Source organism: Martes martes (assembly GCF_963455335.1).
Source record: "Martes martes genome assembly, chromosome: 15".
Classification (NCBI taxonomy): domain Eukaryota; kingdom Metazoa; phylum Chordata; class Mammalia; order Carnivora; family Mustelidae; genus Martes; species Martes martes.
Genome location: NC_137903.1, coordinates 25,840,877 through 25,853,432, shown reverse-complemented (window position 1 = coordinate 25,853,432; position 12,556 = coordinate 25,840,877).

Sequence of the window (12,556 nt, the reverse complement as noted above, 5' to 3'; positions counted from 1 at the left end):
CAGAGCTGGGGGAGGACAGAGAATTTGCTGGGGTTTTCTTTTCTTTGCTTTGCTTTTTCTGGCCTTCCTTCTGCTTCATGAAAGCAGTCACTGAGCGTAGGGGGTCCCAGCTGTGACTGCCACCCCCCCATCCCCCAGCTTGGGCCTTGGCCTAGGTCTGCAGGCAGCAGTCTGGGGACCGTGATCAGCAGCACGGACCCCGTGTGTCGCCATTCCCAGAGCGCCTTCACGCTCAGTACCTCTGGGCCCAGGCCACCCACCCCACTGCGGGACCCACTACACACGCCTCACGTTGCCCGTCCCAAGCTCTGTGCTTCCCAGGCACTATCTCACTGAATCCTTCCACACCCTTGGAGTAGGAACTGCTGGCATTCCCCTTTTACAGCAAGGGGAACTGAGGCTTAATGATGCTAAACAGCTTGCCCAAGATCTCATACGTACAATGCGTGGCAGAGCAGTAAGCCCAGACAGGCTGAGCGCAAAGGCCAGGATTCAAGGCATGACCCCCTGCTACCTTCCAAGGCTGGGGATCTTCTCCTCTTTCGCCCTGCAGAATGGGTTCTACTCCAGCCACCCAGCCAGGATAACTCTGTTATCCCCATTAGGCAGATGGCAAGGCTGAGGCTAAAAAGAAATGAAGCCTCTTTCCCAAGGTCATACAGCTAGTCAAGGGCAAGAACCAGTGCTCTTGACAACGCGTATCTATATAAAACATATACAAGACATGTACATGGGCATCTACATGTACGAATTACACGATTATATATTTCAATAACAGTGTTGAGATATAATTCATGTACCATAAAGTCACAATCGTGTTATATCTGAAAAGCAAATTTAATAGTTGGATTTCCCACCGGGCTTAAAGATGTGCTCTTGTCTGATCGGAAGACACAGGTTTTGCGAATGTGGGCTGCGTCGTCCTGGAAGGGGCCCTGGGGAGCTGTAGCGAACCCCGCTCCTCCGGAGGCCCGTGTCCTCTGCCCCTCCCCCACCCTTGCTCCTCATCCGTCACCATCCTCTCCCTGCCCCTGCCAGACCCTCAGGTTTCCATCTGGCTCCAGGGTCTCCCCTACCTGTCCCCACTAACTCCACTTAGCAGCGACCGAGCCACAGCTGCGGTGCTGGCCCCGGTGGCCCCATTGAGAAGTCCCTGGAGGGGTGGCTGGGTGTGCAGTGGCGGAGGGGACATCAGGGAGGACAGAGCTGGCTGCTGGGGAGGGACAAAGGCCCAATTCAAGGGACCTCAGTTCCACACCGCCGCCAAGTCTCCCAGGAAAAATCTGCCTCCACAGGGTTTGTCAGTAACAGAACTGGCCTAGGTGGAACTTCACAGGTTCTAATCCCAGCTCTGCCACTTACCAACTTTGGGACAATCTCACGGAGCCCCGTTTCTTCTCATCTGTCAAACGCTGACAAGAATGTCTGTCTTGAATTTCAATAGGTACCATTTATTGAATCCTTACCAGGTGCTGGGCCTTTTACAAAGCTTATTTCTTATTTAGTCCACACAATCCGCCCCCCACCCCCTGCCACCGTGAGAGTGAAAGGGAAGTGACAGTACAGTGAAGTTAAGCAACTGGCTGAAGATCACACAGCTAGCATCTGTAGAAGCCTTGCCTCAAGTCCGGCCCCGTGCGATGCTAACGCCCTCAACTGCTAGGCTGGGAGGGAGCCTACAGGATGATGTGTGTGAAACAGAAATCTCCAGAACAATGAAAGCAGGGGGTCTTCCCACGGACCCTCACATGGCTCTGCTACCTAGAGGCTCACCAGCTTTTCTTCCAGAGTGTTCCAGGGACTCATCACCCTCCCCTCTGCTGGAGCGGCGTGGGCAGGGTACGTGTGTATGTGTGCACGTGTGAGCGTGTGCGTATATTGCACGAGCGCGTGTGTGTGTTGGGGGAGGCGGCGGGCAGGGAGGTGCGTGCCCAGCCAGGTGAACCAGCTGGGAGGGGCAGATTTGGAGGCCGGACTTCGCCAGGGCTTGCTTTCCTGACGCAAGTCCTGGGTGGTGCCGACGTGCTTTTAGAGCCGTTTTCCCAGGGACTTAACAGGGGAACATTCCCTTCTGTAATAACTATAAAAATAATAATAATTAACACAGCTATAGCTTATATTTCTCCAGCGCGTCTCTTGCAGACCTCAGAACCCTGGGCCAACAGCAAACCTGCAGGCGTTACCTGGGACCCGGGAAGCCTTACTGTCGCCACGCTTTCCGACTTGGGGCTGGGTGGCCAGTGCAGGTGTACGGGAGACGGATCTGTGCTGGGAGCTGCCCTTTGAGTGCCACGGCAGGGCTGGGAACTGACCCCAGGCCTCCCCACTCCATCCCCCTCACGTTCTGGGATGGCCTTGTGCCCAGGAGTCGGAGAGGGTCAGGGAGGGAGCGAGGTGTCAGCAGTCTTTGCCCAACCTCCAAAGCTGCCCCCCAACCCCCTGGTCTTCCCCACCGCCTCGGGAGACTACCGCCCTGCTCCTGAAGCCAGTGGGGACACAGCCGGCAGGTCCGGTCCCTGCAGAGGATGGCTGATGGCTTTCTCTGGTCCCAGCCAGGAATCTTTACGCACCCAATGTCTAGTTTAAACAGGTGATAAGGCAGCTTTATTCAGAGCGTGCGTGCTTCCACTCAGGGAGGGACAGGAGCTTCCGGGGGTGGCCAGGGTTGGGGGGACCTTGCCACAATGGGCTCTTCTCCTCCAAAACATTTTCCAGTAAATTTGGTGCAAGGTGGAGCTCCCAGGGTCCTGCGTGGCGGGGAGTCGGATGGAGTTTCAGACGGAGAGCCCACGACAGATTCCCCAGGCACATGCCCACTCCCTGATGGACATAAAGAACAGCCAGCAATTTCAATACGCAGAGAAGACAAGGCTGTCAAGTGGCCAGTGGCTTCAACCTCATCGCACACACACTCTTGAAACCAATTACTAGACCTGAGCTGAACATTTCCTTTGCTTTCTCCAAACACTGTAGGACAAAGAAGGGGTCAGGAAGGGAGACAAGGTGAGGAACTATGTTTATCATGAACGTATACCCCCAGCATCTCCAGGGAGAAAGCCTACTGAATCTCGAGTCCATAGACGGACTGAAGAGTGTGGAAGTACCTACAATTCTGTGCACACACGTGTGTGTGTGTGTTTTTTCCTGGAGAGAAGGGCCAACGCTTGCATCAGGTTCTCAGTGGGGTCATAGACCCCAAAATGTTAAGAAGCACCGCCCTCCTCCTTGGTCAGTTCTGATGATAACGGGCTGGCCAACTTTTCCATAAAGCTACTTCATCTTCCTGAATGCAGAGGTGGATTCTGAGGCCTGCATTCCACCCGCTTGAAGAGGGGGGCTAGGATGACTTTGGGGACACAGCTACAGCAGGACGATAACAGAGTCTTTTGCCAGGCAGAGCCGTGGCTGCCTCGAAGCCAGAGGCAGTGATGAAGTGCCTTCCCCCTCACCTCATTTTTCTCACTATGACAGCTCCGTATCTACTGTTCCCCGTCACCCTAGTGACAGCCTTCTAACGATGAAGAGAGCATCAGTGTCATATACATTCCTCCAGAACCCCAGGGCTAAGAGGAGATCAGGTAGAGGAAGCTGGGAACCCAACATTCTGCATGACAGCGTGGAAAGAGCAAGCCTTTTGGCAGCTGAGTTCATGTCCCACTTCTGTGTCTTCCTAGCTGTGTGACCTTGAACAAGTCACTCAGCCTCTCTGTCAGTTTCTCTACCTGTCCAATGGGAATAATACCTCACGGGGTTATCCCGAGGATTAAATGAGGCAATGCTGGCAATCTGGTGTAGTGCAGGTACACAGAAGGAGCTCAGCCGATGAGTTCTCCTCCCTGGCAGGCCCACACAGGGACCCGCACGCCTCCATCCATCTGCTCCGTCACTACAATATCAGAGGAAAGGGCGCCCCAGGTGCGTGGTTGCGGGTGACACGTCAGTGGCAATCAGAGGCCACTTACCCCACATCAACCAGAATCTTCTGATCCTTTCTGATCCTTTGATTTTTCCTGGCTTGCCTGGGGCCCCTCCTCCTCCATGAAGTGTCCCTATAGTGCTCTGTCCCGACATTCCACAACTGCCATCTACACATCCCATCAGGATCCCACAGCCTCCATTCCAGCTCTTTCTCTGTGATGAGAGAGGTCACTGTTCCCCTCGATCAAAGGGCAGACCCTTTGGCTCCTCCAGCCATAGCTGCCCACCCAACCCCCCCGCCCAAGTCCCATCCCTGCCCACCTCTCCAGGCCCTCCCCTCCTCTTCTCTTCCCCTAAAAGCTGCTCTTTTTTGTGCTTTCAGGCCTTTGAACTTGTTTTTCTGGAATGTCCTTCCATTCTCTGCTTGGGGAGCTCGTAATTATCCTCCAAGTGCCAGCTCAATTGTCAACTCCCCTGCGACACATTCTCCCCCTCGGCTTGCTCCCACAGCACCTTCCCTGGCTTAGCGGGCACCGTGAAAAGGCCATCTGCCTCCCTAGTCGGGGCTTCTGCAGAGCCTGGGCTGGGCCTGGTCCCTCCCGGCCTCCCCTCAACCTTGCAGAGTCTGGCAAGCGGTCTGTGGTCAATAAATGTGGGCTGGGGTAAAATAACAAATGGTGTGCTTGTCCGAGGCTGGCAGGGGCCGTCCCTCCTCAAGGGTGGCTTGTTTGCATCCTGCTGACGTGGGGCCCAGCCCTGTGTCCCGACTAGACTCATAGGCAGGTGACAGAGGCTGACATGCCCATCCCATCTGGATTCCGCACGTGGCTACTCCAAGCCATGAGGCAAAGGTAGAGGAAGCCTGGAACCTTCTCCTCCTCATGCCTGCACGGGAGAAGGAGAGGCTGAGGAGGGGCTGGGGAAGGGGGCTGACAATCGTGAGCACTGTCAGTGTTAGGTCTAGCTCTACAAGACTGGCTTCCTTGACCCATCTCACAGATGAGGTACACTGAGGCTCAGAGGTGGCTTCCTGGCAGAGAGCCATGCATGAAGTGGCACGGAGCCAAAATGAGAGCCGGGTTGGTTCAGGTCTAGAGTAGCGTTCTTTTCTTTACAAGATGCTGTCTTCTGCGGAAATCATCACGCAGCACCCAGAAGAAACAGAAATGGGGGAAAGGCTCACAACGAATACCTTTTTCTTTTCTTTTTTTTTTTTTTTAAAGACTTATTTATTTATTTTGGAGAGAGAGAGCACAAGCAGGGGTAGGGGCAGAGGAAAAGGGAGAGACAGAATCTCCAGCAGACTCCCCACTGAGTACAGAGCCCCATGAAGGGCTTGATCTCATGACCCGAGATCATGACCCGAGCTGAAAGCAAGAGTCCAACACTTAACTCGGACTGAGTCACCCAGGTGCCCAGCATAGCAATTTCTTCCTCTAACTCAGTGACAACTCGGGAGCCTATGTTCTGCCTGTTTCTAACCCACCATGTTTGGTTACCTGCATTATTTGGCCAAAGCCTCAACCCCCAAAGGGTGGTGAGAAAGTTGCAGGAGGGTTGGGGAGGAAGCCCTCCAGAGTGAGAAACGGGGGGGGGCACTCTAGACACAAGGGTGAAATGGGGGAAGGAGCCAGGAGCAGGCTGCTTGGACTGAACTAGCCCATCTCATCAGGGACTTGAGTTGCCTTTATTTTTGATCAGAAATATGCGAACTGAAAAAAACTCGGGATTTATTTCTGTGCTTTTTTGAGGTTATTTTCCCCCATGTGTGTTACTGTTAGTTTTGAGTGACCATTCCTTTCCAAAAACCTACACTTGTTCCTGTTGAAACTGAGAGAAAGTAGGGACTGTAGATGCTTGGGTCAGTGCACAGCTGGGGGAGCAGTAGAGCCCCTTGGGGAGAGCAGCTGCAGGCAGGCTTGGAGGGCTGCAGGAGCTGGGGCAGGGCAGGAGGGAGAAGAGGAAGGAAAGAGGGACCAGCATTTGCATCCAGGAAGATGTGGCTGCCTGAGAAGGAGGCTCGATTTCCTCCCTGCTTCTGGACCCGGATTCACGGACAACCCCAAGCGCCTGGATTCAGAGCCAGGGCCCTGCAGGGGGCCAGTAGCTCTGACAGCGACCTGTAGGGGTGCTACGAGGGTGGCTGGCTTGACTCCTGCGGGAGTGTGGGAGGAGATGCCCGAGAGCTTGACCTGCAGGACCTGGAAGATTCTACCTCCAGGTGGGAAAGGAGGCTGGAAAGCAATGGCAGAAGAAGCCCTTGAGGAACCTGGTGTGGCAAGGTTAACGGTTTCTTTCCTTCAAGAGAGATTTCATGCCACGTTGAATAAATAAAATACTACGCAATTGCAAAAGACGCGTTCTAGTGTATTAGATGCTACCGCATGGTCCCCCGTCTGTCAGCCGCCATCAGGGTGACGGATGACTTATCAAAGGCCACTCTGACATTTCCAAATGAGATGTTTTGATAGAGGTGTCACTCAACGGGGCCAAAAAATGCCAGAGAGAACCTGAATGTAAATGAGGGACATTTGTCACCTTTGTCTCACCTATTTAAAGGTTTCTTGTCTGACAACAAGGACTTCTCCAGGAGAGAGCAAAGGAGGGACAGCAGATGAGAGAGACTGAAGGTGCGCTGGGTGAGAGGGAGGGGAAGAAGAGCACGATCCGGAGAAGACCCAGAGGAACGGGGGCTGCTCCCTGAGGCCAGCAGGAAGTCAGGGGCAGCAGACACCGGGGGATATGGCTCCAAATTTTATGCTGAGTCACCCTGTCCAATATGGTAGCCCCCATGTGTGTCATCTGGCTTGGGGGACGTGGCCAAAGTGACACAACACTTTACGTGCAAATGCACACCAGCTCGAGAAGATTTAATGTCGATAAAGAACGCAAAATATCTCATTAATAATATCCTGATGAAATTCTGAAATGAGCGTTTTGGGGATATAGAGGGTTAAATAACAGTATTAACTTCACCTGTGACTTGTTACTTTGTAATGTGGCTGCAGGCATGTTAAAATCATACATGTGGGGGGCGCCTGGGTGGCTCAGTGGGTTAAGCCTCTGCCTTCGGCTCAGGTTATGGTGTAGGGGTCCTGGGATGGAGCCCCGCATCAGGCTCTCTGCTCAGCGGGGAGCCTGCTTCCCCCTCTCTCTCTGCCTGCCTCTCTGCCTACTTGTGATCTCTTTCTCTCTGTCAAATAAATAAGTGAAATCTTTAAAAAAAAAATCATACATGTGATTTGCATTATACTTCTACTCAACCGTGCTGGCACAGACTGGGTCAGAAAGACTTCAGTTCAAATCCCACCTCCACGCCTTACTCAAGGATTCTTGGTTGAGTCATTTGACCTCTCCGAGTCTTCTCATCTCCAAAGACTTCTCATCTCGTCAAACGTGAAACTGTGGTAGTGTGTTCTCGGGAGGCAGGTGTGAGGACCAAATCATGTGATGTGTGGAAAAACGCGTGGCCTGACACCAGCTCCACGGTGGGGGGGCCCCCTCCCCTGCCCCGCATCCTGGGGGCAGGTCTGAACATTCTTCTAAGCCTCATCACTGATTAGCTGCACGCTTAGCTCTTCTGCTCTCTGTGAGAATCCGAAACAACTACCCCTTTGTAGATCTCGATTTTCTACTGTAAAACCAAAGGACTGGGCCATGTGCCTTGAGTCCTCCCAAAAGTCAGACCCTTAATATGAATTACCTGATCTCCAGGAGCCTGTTTCCTCATCTGCATCATCTTGAGGGGCAAGGAGCCCTAGTGGCCCGGGGAGGGGAGGGTGTGCAGCGCTGGTGCTCCTGTGTGTGCTAGGGTGACGTGATGCGCTCGCGCCTTCCTGCAAAGAACCACTGCCCTCTGGGTTGGGCGTCTAAAACCAGCCAGGGGCTGTGCCAAAGCTTCTAGAGCATCTGTATCTGACCTCTGCGGCTGTGACCAGCTGAGGGAGCCCAGACGAAGAATTCAAAGTGCTCCGATCACAGGTATGTCTTCAGAAGGTGAGAGGAGCCTAAAACCTTTAGCCAGGAACACGACAGCATTGCCTTATCCCTGCAGAAAGGAATCTCCTTCCCACAGAGATCGTCCCCACTCCCAGCTGCCGCCCCCGACCAGCCCCTCTCCTCTCTGGTGGCTCCCACTTCTCAGTCAGTGCATTGGGGACGCAGGTCAGGATTACCACGGCGAGCAAGGTAGCACGAGGAAATCCTAGGGTCAGCCCGGCCTCAAGGCCTCTGACAAGGCCGGAATGGGGAGCTGATGGCTTCTCTTTCTGACCCTAAACTCCAAGGCCTTAAAGAGCAAGAGACAAGTGGTGCCTGGGTGGCTCAGTGGGTTAAAGCCTCTGCCTTCGGCTCAGGTCATGATCCCAGGGTCCTGGAATCGAGCCCCGCATCGGGCTCTCTGCTCAGCGGGGAGCCTGCTTCCCCTCCTCTCTCTCTGCCTGCCTCTCTGCCTACTTGTGATCTCTGTCTGTCAAATAAATAAATAAAATCTTAAAAAAAAAAAAGAGCAAGAGAAAAGAGCTCCTCTTGGTGGATCCAGAACAGTGTCTCCCCAAGGGTGTTCCATGGTCCCCCTGAGCCGTAAACGCAGCCAGAGCGCCTGTTCCTCATGAAGATTCCTGGAACCCACCCCAGACTCCCAGCTTTGGACTCTCTGAGGTGAGAGCCAGGAACCTCCGTCCTTAACGCACTCTGGAGGTGTTGTTTGATAGCCACAGAAGGAGATCCCAGGTCTAGTGACTCTGAGGAGGACAGAACCCTCCCCTCCCATCCCCAGCGGGACACCCACTTGTCCAGGGAGCCGGCTTCCTTTCCATCAGTCCCCTCAGCAGCTGGGCGTGAGATGTTTGAGCAGAAGCGGAAGACCAGGCATGCATTACGAAGGAGGGAAAGCTGGGGGGGTGCACAGGTGACTGCACAACTAGACGCTTGGGGTCATGGCTTACGCTGCAGCAGGAGGGGTTCCCGAGAGAACGTCCGCCGTGAGGAGGCAGCCGCACTGGAGTGGCTGGTTCCTCTCCTTCAGTGACAAGAGATGGGCGTATGATGATGGGTTCTAAGCTCCCTCTGAGCGGACTGGCATTGAGGCTGTGGACCTGACCTCGCGACACCCTCCCCTCGGGCCCCGCCAAGGAGAGGCAGGAGGGAGGCGTGGCGCTGCAGCAGGGGTGGGGGCAGCGTCAGGAGGGCAGGAATTCGAGGCAGGTGGCCCAGCTCAAGCCACCAAAGGCCTGACAAACCGTGGGGGAGACAAGAGGTCTGGGACTGAAGGGGTTGGGGTCTGGGGGTGTACGAGAGGAAGGGGAAGATGATGGAGAAAATGTAAAGAGGAGGAGAAGGTTGGAGTAGCGCAGCCTTCCCCCAGGGGGCAGCAAGAGGACCCTGGGCAGGCACAGAGAAGCTGCGAGCTCTCACAACGGCCCTCACGACGGAGGAGTCTGCACTGCGGGGCTCGGGGTGTCAGGATAGCTGCCTGAGACAGGACCAGTCCAGTGGCCTCAGGAGGCTGAGGCTCAGAGACAGGAAAGCCCTTCTTCTCCCAGTTCCCAGTTCCGTGTGCCTCCCTCTCTCCAAGTGCCTCCACTGGGCTAAGGGGTGGTATCTGAGGGGCCGTAGGGACCACCAGGACACGCCAACACCACCATCCTATGTGTGACGGCAGGGTTTCCTCACGGGCTCACGTGTGCCCTTGGCGCTTGTCCTCTGCTTTGTAAACACTTTCCCCTGCATGGAGGTTGTCACCATGCAACACACTTTTGTCACCACTGTCCCCATTCAGCAGATGAGGAACAGGAGGCCCAGGGGTTCCAGGCTACCTGGTGGTTTCGGCGGCAGGCGTGGACTGGACCTCCACCAGCACGTGAGGCCAGGAGAAGGTTCTGCCATAATCCCAGGATCCAGAGATGAGCACTACAGAGCCCAGGGCCCTGGCTTTGGGTTGGGGGGGCCCAGGGAAGGGACGTGCGTGAGGCCACAGAGCACATCAGCGAGAAAGCTGGGACAAGAGCTCAGGGTTCCTGGTTCCAAACTCACAAGCCGCAGCCACTCAAAGATGTGGGCGAGCTGAGGGTTGCCCCCCCAGCCCGGAGCAGAAGCCAGGAGTTAGGGTTGGTTCCCTTACAACTTGGGGTCAGTTCTCCTGAAGAGCGATTTGCTGAGGGTTTGGGGCCCTGGGCTGAACCGCTGGACTGGGAGGTCCTTGAGGGCAGACTGGTGTCTGGATCCCAGCACCCGGCAGGGCTCCCGGCACACTGCTACCGCAGACAGCCAAGAACGGATGATGTGTGAATGAGCACATCAAACCAGCCGTATCAGAGCGGAGACAGGTGTGGTAGGGGGACACAGACTAGGACTCAGGACTTTGCATTCCTCCCTTCCTGCATCTGCAGCTCGCCAGGCACTGTGCTGGGTGTCAAGCCTGGGGCATGAGAGGCAAGAAGTGTCTGGGGAGGCAGGATGGGATTCAGCAGTAATAACAAAGCATGACAGACCTCTGTGTGACCTAGAGCAAGTCCCTTCCCTCTCGAGGCCTTCGTCTGCTTCGAGGGAGTCGGCATTGGACCACCCACCTGGCCCCCACGACTAGCACGTGGTGGGCTTGGGAGCCCCCCCAGCTGCAGAGAATCACAGCCTTGCTGCCCCAGAGCAGTGGGGTGGGTAGGGAAAGAGCAAGACCAGGCAGAGGTGCCCTGGCCCGGGGGAGGCAGCCGGATGCTCCTGGAGGCGGGTCCCCGGAGACCGCGCAGCCAGAATTAACTGGCTGTGACAGAGAAGCGAGCCAGTAGTCAATTCTGTTCAATAAAACTTTGATTGCCTAGGAGCCTTGTAAACAGGCAGCTCCCCTGGGGGCCAGAGTCACTCTCTTTTTCCCCGCCCTCCTGCCAGCACCTGCTTCTCCTGCTCAGCCCAGCCACAGCCCCATGCCAGCCCGAAAGTGTCCCTCGGCCACTGGTACAAGGCGGGCAGCTAAGGGTTAAGTGCCCCCCCCTACTCCGGTGGGCAGGTGAGGACCCAGGGCCACAGGGCAGTGTTGTGGGGGGGGAGGAGGAAGCCAGAATCACTTAGCCCTCATTAGTCCAAATTAAAATCAGGAGTGAGATGACAATTACAATTTGCAGTGGGCTAATTGTTTTCCCTCTGCAGCCGATCGTTTTGCAGATTGGGGAAATTAATTGTTTGAAGTCCCAGGTGGATTGGCTTTGAGCCCAGCTTGAGGCGTGGCAACTTGGCCTCCCCTTGGGCTGGTCCTCCACCTCCTCATCGTGCTCAGGGCAGCCACCCAGCTTCAGGTTTCTGCCCTTGGGGATCCTCAGGGCAGGGGGAGACTGAGGGTCTGGGGGTCCCGGATGGGAGGAGGAGGACGGGTCAGAAAGGCAGGGCTGGGGAAGCCGCTGGTCAGAAGGTCCAGCGGCTCAGAGGCCGGCAGCGCTCAGGGCTTCCAGCTGCCAGGAGGGGGCGCCCTAGCCTTCAGGTAGGTGTCTCCCTAGCGAGCTCCCTCAATCCCACCGGCTGAAGGGTGGGCTCTGGGAAGCCTCCTTCTGCTTGCTCGAAGTTCTCATTTCTACTGATTATTCAACAGCCCTGACGGCATTCATTCATTCAACAAACACCAATGGCCTACTGTGCGCCAGTAGGTACTGTTTAAGGAGGGTTAGGGACACTGCAATGAACAGAGACACAATCCCTTTTCTCATGGAGTTCATGATAGTGGAGCAGGATGGACAATGGACTCAACGTGTAAGTAAGTATGACATCAGACAGTGCCGAGGGCTCTGAAGGAACACGGGAAGCAGCACGGCCCTCCAAAGACGTCCACGCCCTCCTCCCGGGTACCGTGTTAGCCTTAATACAGCCAGAGGAACAGCACAGAGGCAAGTAAGGTTAAAGACCTCAAGATTAGGGAGAGTGCCCTGGATTATCTGGACGGGAGAAATCCAATCACACGAGCCCTGAAAAGTGACCCTTCTCCAGGGGGAAGCAGAAGCGGGGTCCCGAGCACTGAAGCATTTCATGTCGTGTTGCTGGGTCTGAGATGTACACACGGAGGCCAAAGAGAGGCCTCTAGGAGCTGACAGCCAGCAGGAAACAGGCACCACAGTCCTATCACCTCAGGGAACAGGATTCCACCAGCCTCCGGAGCCGACACGGAAGCAGATTCTCTCCAGAGCGGACACTGGATTTTGGCCTTTTGAAATCTGGAGCAGAGAAACCAGCCAAGCCAACCCGGACAGACTTCTGACTTACAGAACTGTGAGACACCGCGTCGGTGCTGTTCCTAAGCTGCTAAATTTACAGTAAATGTGTGGCAACGATAGAAAACGAGTTCAGGAACGAAACGCGGAATTACGGTAGAGTGACTTGGTACCGTTTTCCCCTGAGGGGCCAGGGAAGACCTCCTTGAGGAGGGGACATGTGGATAGAGACCTGACTGAGGAGGAGGCAGGGTCGGGTGACCCATTCTTCCCCACTTCCTGGCGTTAGCACTGAAATCCTGAATCCCCCCCAAAGTCCCCTTGTCCCAGGCAAGCCAAACAGTTGGTCACTATAAGGCAGAGGGAAAAGCCAGCAAAGGCTCTCAGGAGGGCACCTCTCAGGGGAGGGTTAGGGTTAGGGGACACTTAGAATACTCTTTAGAAGG